The sequence below is a fragment of the Dama dama genome, chromosome Y (assembly GCF_033118175.1).
Source record: "Dama dama isolate Ldn47 chromosome Y, ASM3311817v1, whole genome shotgun sequence".
In the NCBI taxonomy this organism is placed as follows: Eukaryota; Metazoa; Chordata; class Mammalia; order Artiodactyla; family Cervidae; genus Dama; species Dama dama.
Genome location: NC_083715.1, coordinates 5832698 through 5853703, shown reverse-complemented (window position 1 = coordinate 5853703; position 21006 = coordinate 5832698).

Genomic DNA, 21006 nt, shown 5'->3' with positions numbered 1-21006 from the left:
TTGAAGGTGAAACTCCGATAGTCTGACCACCACATGTGAAGAGTTGACTCATCGAAAAAGACCCTAATGCTGGGAAGGGTTGTGGGTGGGAGGAGGAGGCGGCAACACCGGATGAGATGGCTGGATGGCATCACCAACTCGATGGACATGGGTTTGGGTAGACTCTGGGAGTTGGTGATGGACAGGGAGGCCTGGCATGTTGCAATTCATGCGGTCGCGAAGAGTCGGACACGACTGAGGGACTGAACTGAACTGAACCGAACCAATGTATAGCCTTAAGGTATTTCTTTCACAATTTTGAATTAGTTCATTGTTACATCTCCAGCTGTAACTGCTGCATCTTGACCTGCATACATGTTACCCAGGAGACGGGGAAGGTGGTCTGGTATTCCTATCTTTTTAAGAAGATTCCACAAATTTTGTGATCCTTGCAGTCCATGCTGTTAGCATAGAAATGAAGCAGATGCAGCTGATTTTACAGAATTTGCATACTGTTTTCTATGATACCCAGGACCAATTAAGATTTATCTCTTGAGATTAAATCACAAACTACACATCCCTCTTTTTATTTATTGTTTTTTCAAGTAATCAACTACCATTCATACTTTCCTTGGCACTTTCCATCTACTTCCAAAAGAATTAAATTATTTCCATGCCACTTTCTGGCCTTTGACACCCACTGAAAGGATTTAAGTTTTGAGAGCCAAAATGTGGCATCTGTCCTCTGGGAGAATGTCAGGACAGTTCCACAAATAGCTAGATATTTTCCAGAGCTGATTTTTTTAGCCCAATTCCTGTATCATTTCTTATCTTGGAAATAACTACATTCCTTCATGCTGATGAGAATTGCTCATTAGCAGAATTTTCTGGGAAATTAGAAAAAAAAAAAAAAAGGTTTGATTTGTGTGTTGGAAGTCAAAGAAATACCAGTTGCATGTGTATTTATAAAACATCCAACAAAAAGATTAATTCATGTCAGCTAAATGTGGTGCTTTACTGTTATGCAAAAAGGAAATACAGAGCTTGCCAGAAAAAAATCAGAAGTTCCACAATGGCCATAAAGCAGGAGGACGTGTAGTTCATCTCTCTCCATGAATGCATCAAAAATTAATACTTCTACAGAAGCAACAGTTCTCCCAGGCATCAGTAGGATACTATCAGAAGACCTTGGTCACCAGAGAGGTCTATGTGCATTCCAGGTATTATGTGGCAGAATAGAGGTTAGAAGGGAGAAGAAGGGAAAGAGGAAGCAAGACCAAAACTGTGCCCTGGGGCGGGAGATGGAGAAGCAGGGAAGAGATTTAGAATCTAGGCAAGCCCCATCACTAAGCAGTAAATTACTTAAGCCAGAAAGGAAGCAAGAAGCAGCTGATGAAATATAGTTCTTATAGGGTGGTGTGGTGTGGCCCTATGTGACCCTACTGCAATTCAGGTCAACCAGTGTGCATGAGGACTGAAACATGGGATTTAGCCATCTTGGGAAAAGCCCTCAATTGACTATGTAGAGATGGCCTGATGGAGCAGAGAGCAGGGAGGAGGGAGTGTGTAGCAGGGCATGTCTTTTGAGGAATCCAAAACTGAAAAAGAAGTAAGACCTTAGTGGTGAGTCACACACAGGATGTGGAGACACCTTTGTAGCCTCCCCCACCCCCACTGCTTCCCACCTGCTTATACCTTCTAGCAGGCAATAGAGAAAGACTAGCCAAAGCTAGCACTCACACTCCTACCACCGCAGGGTAGAAATGTATCCCATTAGAGCCATGAATTTCCTACCCATGGCTGCCAGTTTCTCTGCATAACTAACACCACCAAATTTCCCACAGTCCAGGCAGCTGTATCACCTCCTCCTGTGCTCACCAATGCAGGCCCAAGTGTTCCACTAGAGTCGTGAGGCAGACTCCTCTAATAACCACATGCAGAGGTAGTGATAAAATTACATCTGAGACCAAGGGGCAGGGCCAATAATGAAGAGGATGCAAAACTTTCCCAACAGCTGAGGAAGCTTAAAATTAAATCCACATGATAAACAATGCAGACTCTCTGTCTATGGAATATATAAAATGACATTCAGTGTTAGCATGAAAGATAATGCCCTTGGTGTGGCAGGTGTAAGAAAACAGAGAAGTTATACCAAATAAGAATCTGAGCTGCCCCTACAGCAGATTCAGAGTAAAGTCCTCCCCAGCATGGATGAACTTTGTGGAGAGCTAGAGTTCTGCTGTGGCTCATGGTGGGGACCAGGGCACTGACAGCTCAGATTCTAGGAAATATTAATTATCCTTATGATGTTTTGATTAATTCTGTTGTCCATTCACTCTGCTTTCAGTTGTAGTTTTTCTTGTTATCCTTATTATTTATGTGATATTTTTAGATTATTGAAAGCATATATTTATCTTGAAATATTTATTACTACTTTTCCTTTGGTTTCCTGTTTTTTATGCCTTTTGTTGATGTTGCTTCTTTTTATCTTTTTTTTAAAATAGGGATGTGTTTATATATTAACTATGATTTTCTATTGTTCTGTTGAGGGGGGAGGGGCAGGGTCTTGTCATTTTTACCAGATTTTTTTCTTTATTCTTCAGTTGGCAGCCTGCTCTGGTGTTGATTATTTCGTCTTCTCATTTATTTGATTAGTTCTCTTATTGATTCCGTCTTCTCTTGTGATTATAGTTTATGTTATTTTTCTTGTTTTTTTTTTTTTTTTTTTTTTAATTTTGTTTTCTTACCAGCCATCTGTGTTCCTTTTCTCCTTTCTCTAATCTCTTATTCTGGGATCTTTGTTCTCTGACCAGAAGTTGGGCCTTATCTTCTAGGGTGTGAACAGGATCATGGCTCACCAAAGAACTCCTGGCTTTGGTGAATAATATTTGGTGAGGATCCAATGAATGCCTCCATGTGAATATAAGGCCCAGTTCCACCCAACTGCCTGGACCATCCAGAACCCATGATTAATGCCATACAGAAGCAAGATGGAAACAACAAACCAAATCAACAGCAGATAGGCTGCTTAAAGTCAGACTAAACTCAGACAGCTGCAAAAGACACCAAATGACATGTTCCCGTCATTATAGAGAGAAGCCTCAACTATGGTCACAAGATCATAGTTGGCTGTCTGTCCACCTCCAAGGCCACACAAGCCAGTGGACCAAACTTATCCAATTGAGGTACAGAGCAGAAGCAATAACTATAACCATGCAGCCTGGGAAAAGTATCATTAACACTGTAAGATAAAGAAATGTGAAGACAAAGAAATATATTCCAAAGGAACAAGGTAAAAACCCAGAAAACATAATGAAAAAGGAAATAGGCAGTGCCCCTGAAAACAAATTGAGATATATTTTGTAAAGTTGATCAAATAGCTTGAAAATAACCTGTAGAAAATCAGGAAACAGTTTAAAAGACAGAAAGCTAAAAAACAACAAATAATTAACAACATGATAGCTATCATATGTGTACTGTAGGCTGATTCACATTCTTTGTACACCAGAAGCCAAAACAACATTGGAATGTGATTATTCTCCAATTAAAAATGAATCTTAAAAGGATCCACAAGACAAATGACACATCAAACCTGGAGAATTAAGTTGATACTTTTAGGACATTCCATCCAAAACCAGCGTAATACACTTTCTTCTGAAAGACAAATGAAATATCTACAGGATAAATCACAAAATGGGTCACAAACCAAGTCTTGGTAAATTTAACATAATGGAAATTGTTTCAAGAATTTTTTTTCTTTCCTGACCATGATCTTATGATTTACAATGCCGTCATTGGGGGCGGGGCGGGGTGTGGGGGGGGGGGTGGGGTGGCGGGGGGAAGTGTGTGTGGGGGGTGGGTTAGGTAGCGGGAGGCGGCTGTAAAAAGCGAGAATAAATGGAGGCTAGTGAATACATGTCTACGTGGCCAAAAAAATCACTGAAGATATTAGAGAAAAAAAATGTTTTCAATTCCTAGAAATAAATGCCAATAAAATCATGTTACCCAAAACCTATGGAGCAGGGCTAAAGCAGTAAAAGAGGGACGTTTATAAATAAGCAACATCTGAAGTAGTCAATCTAACCTTAGAACTCTAGCAATTAGAAAAAGAAGTACAAACAAACAAATGTCCTGACATTAATAAAGAAAAAAGTCACAAAGAATAGAGCAGAAGTAAAAGGAAAAAAAAAAAAAGATGAAAACAATAGCAAAGGTCAGTAACACTAAAAAGGGGCTCTTAGTTCAGTTCAGTTCAGTCGCTCAATCGTGTCTGACTCTTTGTGACCCCATGAATCACAGCATGCCAGGCCTCCCTGTGCATTATCAACACCCGAGTCTACCCAAACCCATGTCCATTGAGTCAGTGATGCCATCCAACCATCTCATCCTCTGTCATCCCCTTCTCCTGCCCCATATCCCTCCCAGCATCAGGGACTTTTTCAGCGAGTTAACTCTTCGCATGAGATAACCAAAATATTGGAGTTTCAGCTTCAGCATGAGTCCTTTCAATGAACACCCAGGGCTGATCTTCTTTAGGATGGACTGGTTGGATCTCCTTGCAAATCAAGAGATTCTCAGGAGTCTTCTCCAACACTACAGTTCAAAAGCATCAATTCTTCGGTGCTCAGCTTTCTTCCCTGTCCAATTCTCACATCCATACATGACCACTGGAAAAACCATAGCCTTGACTAGATGGACCTTTGTTGGCAAAGTAATGTCTCTGCTTTTTAATATGCTCTCTATGTTGGTCATAACTTTCCTTCCAAGAGTAAGCATCTTTTAATTGCATCACTGCAATCACCATCTGCAGTGATTTTGGAGCCCCCAAAAATGAAGTCTGACAGTTTCCACTTTTCCCTATCTATGTCCCGTGAAGTGATGGGACCAGAGGCCATGATCTTAGTCTTCTGAATGTTGAGATTTAAGCCAACTTTTTGACTCTCCTCTTGCACTTTCATCAAGACGCTTTTTAGTTCCTCTTCACTTTCTGCTGTAAGGGTGGTGTCATCTGCATATCTGAGGTTATTGATATTTCTCCCGGCAATCTTGATTCCAGCTTGTGCTTCTTCCAGTCCAGCGTTTCTCATTATGTACTCTGAATATAAGTTAAATAAGCAGGGTGACAATATACAGCCTTGATGAACTCCGTTTCCTATTTGGATCCAGTCTGTTTTTCCATGTCCAGTTCTAACTGTTGCTTCCTAACCTGTGTATAGGTTTCTCAAGAGGCAGCTCAGGTCATCTGGTATTCCCATCTCTCTTAGAATTTTCCACAGTAAAAAGGGGCAGTAGAAGAGCATAAACAAATTAGATAAATCACGAGTCAGATTGACGAAGGAATAAAGGGAGAACACACAAATCAATAAAATTAGATATGAAGAAAGAGAGGCTATAACTGATACCACAGAAATAACAAATAATCTTTATAGACTACAACAAACAACTATAAGCCAATAAAATGTAGAATCAGAAAGCCACGGAAACTTCTTGGAAAATCAACTAAGATGAAATAGAAAATATGAACACAGTGATTACTAATAATGAAACACTAATAATGAACTAATAAACACTAATAATGAAACACTAATAAACACTAGTAGTGACATTGGGTTGAAAATTTTATAGTTAACTATAAGGGCCAGATGGCTTCAGAGGCAAGATTTATGAACCATTCAGAGAAGTGTTAACACCTGCATTTCTGAAATTCTGAGATACTGCAGTGGAAGTAAAACCCTCAAACTCATCCTACAAAGTCACTATCATCCTGATAACAAAACCAAAGTTAATACAGAAAATTACAATTACTGACCAATATCATACAGATGAAAATGGATGCAAAACTCCTCAACAAAATACTAGTAAAAGAACCCAACAACACTTGAAAATATTAAACACTATTATTAAGTGGTGTTTATCCCAGATATGACAACATTCTTCAGGAGCTGCATATTAATATATATTGAAGGATTAAAACCATGGGATCACCTCAAAAAATGCTGAAAAACCTTTTTTTAGAATTCAACATGCATTTTTTTCCATTTATTTTTATTAGTTGGAGGCTAATTACAATATTGTAGTGGTTTTTGTCATACATTGACATGAATCAGCCATGGATTTGTGATTAAAAAAAAAAAAAAATCTTCCCAGAAACTGAGCAGAGCAATAGCTACTTCAAAGTAATAAAGGCACACAATTCAAAATTACAATACATATCATTCTGAATGGCCATCAGTATAAAATTCTACAAGAGGGGATTTCCCTGGAGGTCCGGTGACTGAGACAGAATGGTCCCGATGCAGGGGTCCCAGGTTTGGACCCTGGGTTCTGGGTTCTGTCTAGTCAGGGAACCAGACACCACATGCAGCAAATAAGGCCTGATGCAACCAAGTAAAGAAATAAAAGATTATATAATCTTAAGATAATAAATGAAGGAGATGGTGTGGAAAAACGGGAATCCACTGTTGTTAGCAGTGCAAATAAATAACACTGTGATGCATAACCATAGCAATTTCTTTAGAAACTTAGGCATAAAATTACCATACAACCCAACAAACCCACTATTTGGAATATATCCAGAGGAAACCACAGTTGAAAAAGACAGTATCCATGTCAACAACATTAACAGTAGCCAAGATAGGGAGGCAAGCTAGGTGTTCAAATATCATGGAATGGATAAATAATTTGTGGCACATATATTGGATAGGAAGTTATTCATAAAAGGAACACAACTGGATGACTTGTAGAGATATGGATAGAACTAGAGCCTATTATACAGAATGAAGTAATTCAGAAAGAGAAAGATCAATATTCTTTATTAATGCACATAAGTTAAATCTAGGAAAATAATAATGAAGAACCCATTTGGAGGGTGGGAAAAGAAATGCAGAGGTAGAGAACAAACTTCTGGACACAGAGGGCAAAGGAGAGAGTGAATGAATTGAGCAAGATGCACTGACAAATGTATAATATCAAGTATGAAGTAGACAACTAGTGAAAAGATGTTCAGTGCTCTGGGGTGCCCTGGAGAAGCTGGTTGTGGGGTAGGAGAGGAGGTTCAAGAAGGAGGTGGGCGATCAAAAGGGGGGGCTTATCTCTATATACCAATAGCTGACTTACATTGTAGTATAGCAGAAACTAACACAATATTGTAAATCAATTATATTCCAATTTGATATTATTTTTTAAATTGAAAAAGAAAATCAGTCCTTGGCCAACTTGAGCAACTGACAAGAAAGACATCACAGTGCATATGTCAAGTAAAATATATACCAAAGACAGCTTTAGTAGGTATTGAGAAAACAAAAAGCAAAAAATTCAAATGCAGAGTTAAATTAGCCAGAATAAATTTAGACTGTAGACATAAGGATGCCTTCACTTGATTCATTTGTCATTGTTTCTAAAAGTGGTGCCAATTGATGTCACCAGTTTATGGAAACATGCATTCATTCAAATTTTAATAAATATTGGTAAACTTTTGACAATCAAAATGATGCTAAGTAGGAATTTGTAAATGTATGCTGAAAGCTGCGATTCAACTCAAGAATCACTTATTTGGAAATTCTAGAATATGTGCTACTGACTGGGAAAAATTCACAGCCTAAAGGTTGAGAATTTTGTTTTATTCAGCAAGAATTTTAATCCTGAGGAGGATTTAATCCTGAGGATCAACTTCCCAAGTATTTCTGTAAGACCACTCTGAAGAGTGAAAGGAGGAATCAGGATGGATAGAACTTTTGTAACAAAGCTTAGGGAGACAGAATGTCAAAAATTATGTCTAATTAAAGAACATCTGGACATCTCAAGTGAATGGATTTAAATTTTTTCTACCTATGAGAAAATGAAAGAACTTGGCCTCCTTGAAATAATTCCTTCAATAGGCACCTTAACCAGGGCCAGTATACTTGAGAGTTTTCTGTCTCAAGTCACTTCTGGGGACAAAATTGGCGGCAGCTGTGGAAACTGAGGGCTTTACGGTGGGCAACCTTATTTCATCCAGACTCCTCTCAGGGTTCACCTTCAAGGATTTCTTCAAGAGTTTTGACTCGATGACTGCAGCTTTTTTTGCTTACTCTTATGGTTGGCAACATTCTTAGTTCACAGTGTGCTCTATTCTCTACACCCTCAGAAAAAGTTACTGTTCATAGAGAGATTCTTTGGTCTTCTACCACAACAGGATTTAAAGTGGTGCTATAATAATGTGAAAAGTCCTAATACAGGTTTAATGCAAGTTCCAAAGAGAGGAGAGTGAAAGGAAAATATAATTTTCAAGAACATGGCCAGAAACACTTCAAAATCTAGAAAATGTATACAGGAGAGTGGTGTCATGTTTTCAAGTCATATATATATGTGTGTGTGAGTGTGTGTATATATATATATACACATATATGTATGTAGGTATATACATATGTATGTATATATGCACATATGTAGATAGACATGTATATACATGTTCCTCTTCCTTTTCTACCATTAAAGCAGTAGTCACACACGTATCTGAGGTTGCTGCTATTTTGGCCAACAATCTTCATTCCAGCATATAACTCATCCAGCATGGCATATTTCAGGATGTGTGATACTTAGAAGTTAAGCAAACAAGATGTAAATAAACACCCTCGTCATACTCCTGTCTCAATCCTGAAAGAATCGTTTGTTCTATATATGGTTATAACTGTTGCTTCATGACCCACCTACAGGTTTCTCAGGAGATGGGAAAGATGGCCCTGCACTCCCATCTCTTTAAGTGTTTTCCACAATATATCATGATCCACAGAATCAATGATTTCAGAGTTCAGTTCAGTCGCTCAGTCGTGTCCGACTCTTCGTGACACCATGAACAGCAGCACACCAGGCCTCCCTGTCCATATCAACTCCTGGAGTCCACCCAAACCCATATACTGAGTCGGTGATGCCATCCAGCCATCTCATCTGTCATCACCTTCTCCTCTTGTCCTCAATCTTTCCCAGCATCAGGGTCTTTTCCAATGAGTCAGTTCCTCTCATCAGATGGCCAAAGTATTGAAGTTTCAGCTTCAACATCAGTCCTTCCAATGAGCATCCAGGACTGATCTCTTTTAGGATGGGCTGTTTGGATCTCCTTGCAGTCCAAGGGACTCTCAAGACTCTTCTCCATCACAAATGTTCCAAAGCATCAATTCTTCTGTGCTCACTTTTCTTTAGAGTCCAACTCTCACATCCATACCTGACCACTGGAAAAACCATAGCCTTGACTAAATGGAACTTTGTTGGCAAAATAATGTCTCTGCTTTTTAGTATGCTGTTTAGGATGGTGATAACTTTCCATCCAAGGAGTAAGTGTCTTTTAATTTCATGGCTGCAGTCAATATCTGCGGTCATTTTGGAGCCCAGAAAAATAAAGCCAGTCACTGTTTCCACTGTGGCCCCATCTATTTGCCATGAACTGATGGGGCTGGATTCCATGTTCTTATTTTTTCTGAATGTTGAGCTCTAAGCCAACTTTTTCACTCTTCTCTTTCACTTTCATCAAGAGGCTCTTTAGTTCTTCTTCACTTTTGCCATAAGGGTGGTGTCATCTGCATATCTGAGGTTATTGGCATCTGGGAGCAGCAATCTTTTTCCAGCTTGTGCTCCTCCAGCCCAGCGTTTCTCATGAGGTACACTGCATATAAGTTAAATAACTAGGTTGACAGTATACAACCTTGGCGTACTCCTTTTCCTATTGGAAACCAGTCTGTTATTCATGTCCTGTTCTAAATGTTGCTTTCTGACCTGCATACAGATTTCTCAAGAGGCAGCCAGGTGGCCTGGTATTCCAATATCTTTCAGAATTTTCCAGTTTATTGTGACCCACACAAAGGTTTTGTCATAGTCAATAAAGCAAAAATAGATGATTTTCTCGAACTCTTTTGCTTTTTTGATGATTGAGACATATTGGCAACTTGATCTCTGGTTCCTCTACCTTTTCTAAAATCAGCTTGAACATCTGCAAGTTCATCATTCATGTACTCCTGAAGCCTGGCTTGGAGAATATTAAGCATTACTTTACCAGTCTGTGAGATTAGTGCATTTGTGCAGTAATTTGAGCATTCTTTGGCATTGCCTTTCTTTGGGATTGTAATGAAAACTGGCCTTTTCCAGTCCACTGGCCACCACTGAGTTTCTAATTTTGTTGACAGTGGTCAACAAAACTCCCTATTTCTATGATTCTAAAGATCCTATATGTGGTGACATTCTCAACTCTTGTTCTTCTGATGTGTCTGAACCCAGCTTCAACATCTGGAGGTCCTCAGTTCATGTAATGATGAAGAGAAGCTTAAAAAACTTTTAGCATAACTTTACTAGCTTGGAAGTTGAGTGAAGTTGTGCAGTGGTTTTAACATTCTTTAGTACTGCCTTTCTGGTGAATTGGCTAAGGATTGCCTTTTTCCGGTCCTGTGAGCATTGCTAGTTTTTCACATTTGTAGACATATTGAGTGTCACACTTACATAGCATCATCTTTTGGAATTTTATGCAGAAATGACGGAATTCCATCACCTGCATTAGCTTCGTTGATGGCACTTCTTTGTCAGTCCCACTTGAATTCACACTCCAGAATGTCTGGCTCTCTGTGAATGATCACAGTCTCCTGGTTGTCTGGGTCATTAGAATCTTTTGTTGTTGTTGTTCCTACACTTCTTTGCATTCTTTCCCTTTCGTCTTGATCTCTTCTGCTTTTTTTTCTTTTTTAGGTCTTTTATGTTTCTGTCATTTACTGAGCCCATCTTTGGATGTAATGTTGCATTTATATTTCCAATTTTTTTGAGGAGATCCCTAGTCTTTCCCCTTCTCTTGTTTTCTGCTATGTATTTGCCTTCTGTACTGCAAGATTGCTTTACATCTCTACTTTTTCTTTTCTGGAATACTGAACTTTATTGTTGGGGGGGGGGGGCTCCAAAATCACTGGAGATGGTGACTGCAGCCATGAAATTAAAAGACTCCTTGGAAGGAAAGTTATGACCAACCTAGACAGCATATTAAAAAGCAGAGACATTACTTTGCCAACAAAGATCCGTCTGGTCAAGGCTATGGTTTTTCCAGTGGTCATGTATGGATGTGAGAGTTGGACTGTGAAGAAAGCTGAACGCTGAAAAATTGATGCTTTTGAACTGTGGTGTTGGAGAAGACTCTTGAGAGTCTCTTGGACTGCAAGGAGATCCAACCAGTCCATCCTGAAGAAGATCAGTCCTAGGTGTTCATTGAAAGGACTCATGCTGAAGCTGAAACTCCAGTACTTTGGCCACCTCATGAGAAGAGTTGACTCATAGGAAAAGACCCTGATGCTGGGAGGGATTGGGGCAGGAGGAGAAGGGGACGACAAAGAATGAGATGGCTGGATGGCATCACCGACTTGATGGGCATGAATTTGAGTAGACTCCGGGTGTTTGTGATGGACAGGGAGGCCTGGCATGCTGCGATTCATGGGGTCGCAAAGAGTCAGACACCACTGAGCGACTGAACTGAACTGAACTTAGTTTGGGTGCCTTTGTCTTTTCCACTTGCTTTCTGCTGCTCTTCTTTACTCAGCTATTTGTACGTACTCCTCCGGGATTTTCTTTTTCTTTGACATTGCTTCATCCACTGCTTGCTGTACAATATTTTGGACCTCCTTCCCTAGTTCTTGAGACACTCTGTTTGCTAGCTTTAAACTCTGGAATCTCTTTGCAATCTGCACTGCATATTCATAGAGTATTTGATTTTATTAGTCCCTGGCTGGCCTAGTGGTTATGCACCTGACCTTCTGAATTGTGTCTTATGTTGCTGATGATCTGATCCACAGTGAGCTAAGTTTTTTTTTTTTTTTTTCCCCTGACGTTATACACTTTTTCCTTTTTATTATATAGACAGGCTGATACCATTAGGAACCATTTGGTGATGTCCGTGTGTAAAGTCATCTCTTGTGTGCTTGTCAAAGGATCTTTGGTATGCCCAGTGCATTCTCTTGGCAGAATTTGATTATTTTTTGTCCTGATTGATCTTGAATTCCAATGCCAAACTTGCCTGCTACTTTACGTATCTCTTGACTTTCTCCTTTTGCATTCCAATCCCTTATGATGATACGGACATCTTTCACCTGCTGTTAGCTCTAGGAAGTCATGTTGGTCTTCACAGAACTGATCAATCGGAACTTCTTCAGAATCAGAATTCAGGGCACAGACTAGAATTGCTGTGATGTTGAGTAGTTTGCTTGGAAAATGAACAAAGACCATTCCATCATTTTTAAATTTGCACTCAAGTAGTGCTTAGTGAAGTGATTCTAAAATTATAGTAGACTGGGGAAGTAGAGTCATAGGACAAAATAGAACATTGTTTTCTTAGAATGTAAAAGCTTGATTTTTTTCCTTAAAAAAAAAAAAAGGATATAATGTGGAATTTTGGGAGAATATAAGAATTTCTATGTGAGGAAGAAGACTCAGTGTGTGAGGGTTCAGCAAGATAAGGACAAAAAGCTTCTTTCCCATCTATTTTGTGGAATTCATGACTGGAAGCATTTTTAGGAGTCTCTTTAAGAAGGCTGTTATTACATTCAATAAGCAGTGTCCTTTGCATTGAAAACACCAAAGAATATTTTGTTGAAGAGTCCGCTCTTCAGTTTTCTGAGAGTTGAAGTGGTTTCACTGACCAGATTCAGGTATATCTATTGATTCCAAGGTAAAAAGAATAAATTAATTAAGGAAAGCAATTGCCTGTCTTGAATAGGAATCTTATGTGAATATTAATGATTGTGTCGGCAGCGTTTGTATCCCCAGCAAAAGGGGGCAGTGGGCAGGTGAAATCAATCTACAAGGGGTGGCCATTAGCAGCAGCATAGGTACCTGTGAATGTGCAGATATTTTCAAGACACCATTTTGCTGTGGCTTCCATAAGGAATAGGTGAACAGATGCAAGTTGATCCAATTGAGTTGAGCCTGGGGTACTATCCTTAAGGAGAGAGATGCCTGAGGGCATGTAGAATGGCACAAACCTCAAGTGACATTACCTTGTTTATAATGATGGTGTTGCTACTCATAAATAACACTGATACTTTTCATTCTAAAGCTGTTGGCCTCAGATGGCTCCACAAAGCACAAGAAGGTTGGTTAGTGAGGATACTGGCATCACTGCCTGAAAACTCTCATGCAAGGGTCTGAGCGTGGGTGAAAGCACATCCTATTGAAATTTGGAAAGACTTTTAAAATCAGATGGGTTCTGTGGTTCAGTCACCAAGTCATGTCGTTGGTGTGACTCTTTGGGACCCCATGGATTTGCAGCATGATAGACTTCCCTGTGTTTCACTATCTCCTGGCGTTTGGCCAAATCATTAGTTTGCTGCTGCTGCTACATTGCTTCAACTGTGTCCGACCCTATGCGATCGCATAGACGGCAGCCCACCAGACTCCTCCGTCTCTGGGATTCTCCAGGCAAGAATACCGGAGTGGGCTGCCATTTCCTTCTCCAACTCATGCATGCATGCGAAGTCGCTTCAGTCGTGTCCGACTCTGTGCGACCCTATGTAGAGCAGCCCACCAGGCTCCCCTGTCCACAGGATTCTCTAGGCAAGAATCCTGGAGTGGGCTGCCATTTCCTTCTCCAAAACATCAGTTTAGGCCTCTCCTAAAGTTCCCATTTCCATATTATCAAGGAGGTATTCTAGTTGGGCTGAGCGTTTCCTGGAAGCCATTTCTAACACCCCACATTGGAGGAACTGTGTACAGAATGTAGCACTGGGCGTGGGCTGGTTAGGGACTCAATGTCTGTCAAAAAAGGAGAAATGAGCAGAAGGGCTCTGCTGTCTTTTCCTTTTCCTGGAGTCATTGAATTTCTATTGCAACACATGTTGCAGTTGCAATCACATGTCCAGTTCAAGGACAGTCTTGGCACTACTCTTTGACTCTGGGCTTACCAGTAGAGGTTTCTGTTTTCTTTGCTGTGGAAGCAGCATCTCCTCATACGTTTAGCTTATAGCCTTTGCTTAGGCAGTGAGGATAGCCTTGGGACACAACCTACCCACATTAAGACTCCTTGGCCTTGAGGTGTGGGCTAATAGTCAATTAATAATCACTAATAATCAGTTAAGGCCTTTATAATTATCAGTCCGTTCATCTCCTTAGATCGATCATATGGCCTTGATTATGCTACTCTGTGGAAAGCACTGAATTGTTATTGAACTAGTGTCACCCATAGCAGTGACATCAGACACCCAGCTTCCTAGACTCTGCTACCCACAAGGTTAGCTAGCTAGTAAACAAACTGCACTGAAAGGTAATAACCCTGTTTTAATTACAAAGGCAATTAACAATACCTCCTAAAGTAAATGGAGTGAAAAATGTTTTTATCATCATAGTCGAACAGAATACAAAATAGGAAGTTGACAGATACCTGGAGTAACATGCACGACAGATACCTGGAGTACAGATGAAGCAAGACAGAGACTCATAGAATTCTGTCAACAGTGAGCAGTGGTCATAACATACATCATTTTACAACAACATGAGAGATGACTTTACACGTGGACATCATCAAATGGAACATACTGAAGAAAGATTAATTATATAATTGGTAGCTATCAAGAGGGAGTTGTAGTGTACAGTCAGGAAAACAACGACAACAACAACAACAAAAGCAACTAGGTCTAGGGTTGAGTGTGACTGAGAGAATTAGTTTCTCATGGCAAAATTCAAGTTTTAACTAAAGAAAAGCAGGGTGTGGACACCTAGGAAATCCAGGTACAACTTAAACCAAATCCCTTTTGAATATGAAGTTCAGATGAATTTAGTTCACTCACTCAGTCAAGTCCGACTCTTTGTGACCCCATTAACTGCAGAATGCCAGGCCTCCTTGTCCATCACCAACTCCTACAGTTCACTCAAGCCTATGTCCATCGAGTCGATGATGCGATTCAACCATCTCATCCTCTGTCATCCCCTTCTCTTCCTGCCCTCAATCTTTCCAAGCATCAGGGTCTTTTGCAATGAGTCAGCTCTTCGCATCAAGTGACCAAAGTATTGGAGCTTCAGCTTCAACATCAATCCTTCCAATGAACGCCCAGGACTGATCTCCTTTAGGATGGACTGGTTGGATCTCCTTGCAGTCCAAGAGGCTCTCAAGAGTCTTCTCCAACACCACAGTTCAAAAACATCAATTCTTCAGCATTCAACTTTCTTTGTAGTCCAACTGTCAAATCCATACATGACCACTGGAAAAACCATAGCATTGACTAGACGGAACTTTGTTGGCAAGATAATTTTTCTGCTTTTTAACATGCTGTCTAAGTTGGTTATAACTTTCCTTCCAAGGAGTCAGTGTCTTTTAATTTCATGGCTGCAATCACCATCTGCAGTGATTTTGGATCACAGAAAAATAAAGCCAGCCACTGTTTCCACTGTTTCCAAATTTATTGGCTGTGAAGTGATGGGACTTAATACCATGATTTTAGTTTTCTGAATGTTTAGCTATATTCCAGTGAAGGTAGCAAATAATTTCAAGACTTTATGTCTAGTAGACAGAGTACATCAAGAATCATGGGAGGAGTTCAAAATATTGTACAGGAAGCAGTGAACAAAGCCATGCCAAAAAGAAAAGCAAACAAACAAATCAAATGCACAAAGGAAATATGTTTGTTTGAAGTGATTTTACAATATTTATGAAAGAAGAGAGGAAAAATGCAAGCTGAAAAGGGAAAGTCACCCTCAACTAAATGGAGAGTTCCTGAGAATAGAAAGGACAGACAAGAGAGGTTTCTTCAAAACAATGTGAAGAAATAAAAGAAAAGAAGAGAAGGGGAAAAACTAGTGTCCTAGTGAAAAAACAAAACAAACAATGAAACAAAAACCTGGGAATATCAATACAACATTCATCCAAAGATAGGCTCAATAAAGGACAGAAATACAAAAGACCTATAAGAAGCAGAAGACATCACGGAAAGATGGAAAGAATGCAAAGGGATGTAGGGGAAAAAGAAAAAGAAAAAAGAAAAGAAAACACAATGACCCAGACAACCAGAATGGAGTGATCATTCCCACAGAGCCAGTTGTTCTGGACTGTAAAGTCACATGGGCCTTAGGAAGCACTTCTATCAGCAAAGCTAATACAGTTCGTGAACTCTTGAAAATTCCAAAAATGATAAATTCAAAATGCTGCACTCAATAGGTCAGCAAAAGTGGAAAACTTACCAGTGGCCACAGGACTGGACATGGTCAATTCCCCAGTTTCCATTTCCCAGTTCCAAGGCACTACTAGATCATGTTCAAATCACTGCACAATGGCACACATCTCCCATGCTAGTGAAGTTTTGCTCAAAATCATTTAAGCTTCACTTCATCATTACATGAACTAAGAACTTCTGGATGTTCAAACTGGGTTTAGACACATCAGAGGAACCAGATCTCAAATTATCACCATTTGTTGCATCATAGAATTATCAAAAGACTTCCAGGAAAACCTTTCCCTCTTTTACTTTGACCACTCTAAGGTCTCTGATGCTATGGATCATAACAAATTGTGCAAAACACTTAAAACTATGGGAATACAGGGCCATCTTACCCATTTCCTGAGAAATCTGTATGCAGGTTGAGAAGCAACAGTTAGAACAACAATTGAAAAAAAGAAAAAAAAAGAACAGTTGACTCTTTCTGAATTGAAAAAAGAGTATGGAAAGTTATTTACTGTCACCTTGTTTATTTAACTTCTTTTTTTTTTTTTTTTTTCATTTATTTTTATTAGTTGGAGGCTAATTACTTTACAATATTGTAGTGGGTTTTGTCATACATTGACATTAATCAGCCATGGGTTTACATGTATTCCCCATCCTGATGCCCCCTCCCACCTCCCTCTCCACCTGATTCCTCTGGGTCTTCCTGGTGCACCAGGCCTGAGTACTTGTCTCATGCATCCAACCTAGGCTGGTGATCTGTTTCACCATAAATAATATACATGTTTCAATGCTGTTCTCTCGAAACATCCCGCCCTTGAGGCAGGGGGGAGGGGAAAGGGGCAGGCTCGGCCCCAAGGACTGCATCCCCTACCACACTGCAAGCAGGCCTCCAGTTTCTAACTAAAGACTTCCTGAGATTCTGTTTATTTAACTTCTATGCATAGCACATGATTAGAAATGAAAGTATGGATGAGTTACTAGCTCATAGGATGATGTACTGAAGAGCCTATTGATGAGGAAAAAGGATAAGAGTGACAAAGCAGCAACAATTTAAGTACGGTGAAAACTGAGATCACCATACCTATTCCCAACATGTCATGGTAAATAGAAGGGGTGACAGGGAAAGCAGTGACAGATTTCCTCTTCTTGGGCTCTAAAATCCCTGCAGATGGTGACTTCAGCAGTGAAATTAGAACACAAATGTTTCTTGGCAGGAAAGCTGTGACAAACTTAGTGTGTGAAGAAACAGGCATCACTCTGACAGGAAAAGTCCATATAACCAAGGCTGCTGAGTCAATCCTATTTCCGTTATTTGCATACAGTTGTGAGAGATGGGCCAACGATCGTTTTGAACTAGGGTGCTGGAGGAGACTCTTGAGAGTCGCATGGACAGCAGGAGATCAAACCAGTCAATTTCTTGAAATCAACTTGAAATACTCTTTGGAAGGACTGTTGCTGAAGCTGATGAAAAGGGTCAACTCATTGAAAAGACCCTGATCACGGGAAATACCGAAGGCAGAAGGAGAAGGTTGTGACAAGGATGAGTTTGTTGGATTGCATCACCGATGCGATGGATAGGAACTTGGGCAACCTCTGGGAGATGGTGCTGCACAGTGAGGCTTGCCTGCTATAGTCTATGACATCACAAAGAGCCAGAGACAACTTGGATACTGAACAACTGAACAACAGCAAGGCAGTGTCCTAATTGTGTTCTTTATCTTTAGTTGTCCAGATTTTCCAGCATCATATATAAAAGAGATTATCTTTCCTCCATTGTATATTGTTGCCTCCTTTGTCATAGATTAGGTGATCATTTGGGCAAGAGATTTTGTCAGGTTTTCAATCAGCTCCGTTGCCCCATATTCCTGCTTGTGGGCCAGTTCCATGCTGTGTGGATTCAGTTCAGTTCAGTTCAGTCGCTCAGTCGTGTCCGACTCTTTGCGACCCCATGAATTGCAGCATGCCAGGCATCCCTGTCCATCACCAACTCCTGGAGTTTACTCAAACTGATGCCCATCAACTCGGTGTTGCCATCCAACCATCTCATCCTCTGTTGTCCCCTTCTCTTCCTGCCCCCAACCCCTCCCAGCATCGGACCTTGCTTCTATCACCAGTCACACCCACAACTGGGTATTTTTTTTGCTTTGGCTTCATCCCTTCATTCTTTCTGGAGTTATTTCTCCACTGATTTCCATTAGCATATTGGGCACCTACTGACCTGGGGAGTTCCTCTTTCAGTATCCTATCAATTGCCTTTTCCTGCTGTTCATGGGGTTCTCAAGGCAAGAATTCTAAAGTGGTTTGTCATTCCGTTCTCCAGTGGACCACATTCTGTCAGACCTCTCCACCACAACCCAGCCGTTTTGGGTGGCCCCAGACAGCATGGCTTAGTTTCACTGAGTTACATAAGTTTGTGGTTCTGTGATCAGATTGGCTAGTTTTCTGTGATTATGGTTTTAGTGTGTCTGCCCCCTGATGCCCTCTTGCAACACATACCATCTTGCTTGGACTCTGTGTATTACTAGTGCTTTATTGTTTAGGCTGAAGTCAGAAAATATGATGCCTCCAGATTTTTATTTTTTCTTTCTAAGACTGCATGGCAATTCAAGGTCTTTTATGCTTCCATATAAGTTGTATTTTCTTTTTAATCTACTTTGAAAAATATCACTGGTAATTTGAAAGGGATTGCACTGAATGTGTAAACTGCATTTTGCCATTAAGCCATTTTCACAATATTGATTTTTTCCAGTCAGAGAGAATGGTAATGTATACATTTATTTGTGTCACCTTTGATTTGTTTCTTTCATATCTTATTCTTTTCTGCACACAATTCTTCTCCCTGTCTAGGTAGGTTTGTTCTCAATAATTTTACTCTTCTTGTTGCAGTAGTAAATGGAGATGTTTCCTTCATTTCTATTTTGGGTTTTTTGTTGTCAGTGTGTAGATATGAACAGAATTCTGTGTCTTAACTTTGTATCTGCCAACTTCCCTAAACCCATTGATTAGGTTGAGTGGTTTTCTGGTGGTATCTTTGGCTTACCTGGGCATACTATCATATCATCTGCAAACAGTGACAGTTTTACCACTTCCTTTCCTATTTGTTTCCAGTTTTGTTTTTCTTATTCTTTTCTGAATGCTGTAGTAGAAGTCCTAACTCTATGTTGAATAAAAATGGTGAGAGTGGCAATTCTGTCTTGTTCAGGACCTAGTGGTCATGATTTCAGTTCTTCAACACTGAGAATCATATTTGCAGTGGATTTATCCATACATGGCATTTATTAGGTTGAAAAGCTTCCATCTGTTCCCAATTCCTGTACAGGTTTTATCATAAATGAGTGTTGACTTTTGTGAAAATGTTTTCTGCATCTGTAGCCTAAACAGTTTCAAGATGTCTCCATGGAAAGCTTTGTTAACTTTCAGTGTTCTTTCTTCCTTTGACCACATGGATGCAAAGAGCTGACTCATTCGAAAATGCTCTGATGCTGGGAATGATAGAAGGTTAAAGGAGAAGTCAGTAGCAGATGATGCAATGGTTATATAACATCACCAACTGATGGACATGAATCTGAGCAAATTTTGGGAGATGGTGAAGGCAAGTTTGGCAGGATACCATTCATGGGTTGCCATAGAGTAGGGAATGACTTACTAACTGAAGAACAACAACAAATTCTTGCCTTCTGTGAAAGACACTTGCATTTATTCTTGGCTACTTCCCTTTCTGTCCCACCTCATCCTTTCCACATCTCAGTTATGCTGCTTTTACCCCTTATTATGTTTTTATTGCAACCCATCTGTCCCAACATTTAAGTGAATTCTCAACTGTGCATGACTCAGTGTCTCTTAACCATTTTCTAGCATCCAGTTCTCTTCTCCAGACACTGTATACCTTGCTACAGTGAGAGAAAGCTGTCCCTTACCAGCTAAGGTTTGTGATAGAAAGCAAAATTTTGAGAATAGCCTATGAGGATTGTGACTCCACTTCATTCTCAATCTTCACACTCTTCCTTTAACTCTAGCTTCTTCACTCTGAAGTTTCAGACTGTGCTCTGTTCTTCTCACTCTCAACTGTGTGTGCATATGCCATTCTCTTGCTTCCCTTGATTATTATTTTTTGGTTGTGCCTATGAGATCTTATTTTAAATTGCTCATAAAGTTTTTTCTGATTTTTCAGATTGTTCTTAGACTACTATTTTCAACTGATCTGTCGGGTGTGTTTTGATACATTGTATTCTCCGATTGGAATAAGTAATCACAACCCATTTCTATTGTTACTTGTCACTTGACTCACCTGTCTTTAAGAGTAGAGGTCTCTAATTGAAAAAAATGTAACCTAAATAAAGGTCCATCTGGTCAAGGTTATGGTTTTTCCAGTTTTGGATGTCTGGATGTGAGAGGAAAGCTGAGCACTGATGCTTTTGAACTATGGTGTTGGAGAAGATTTTTTTCCCCACCATTTATTTTTATTAGTTAGAGGCTAATTACTATACAATACTGTAGTGGGTTTTGTCATACATTGACATGAATCAGCCATGGGTTTACATGTATTCCCCATCCCAATCCCCCCTCCCACCTCCCTCTCTACCCGATCCCTCTGGGTCTTCCCAGTGCACCGGGCCTGAGCACTTGTCTCATGCATCCAACCTGGGCTGGTGATCTGTTGAGAAGATTCTTGAGAGTCCCTTGGACTGCAAGGAGATCCAACCAGTCCATTCTAAAGGAGATGTTCAGTCCTCGGTGTTCACTGGAAGGACTGATGCTGAAGCTGAAACTCCAACACTTTGGCCAACTCATGCAAAGAGTTGACTCATTGGAAAAGATCCTGACGCTGGGAGGGATTAGGGGCAGGAGGAGAAGGGAACGACAGAGGATGAGATGGCTG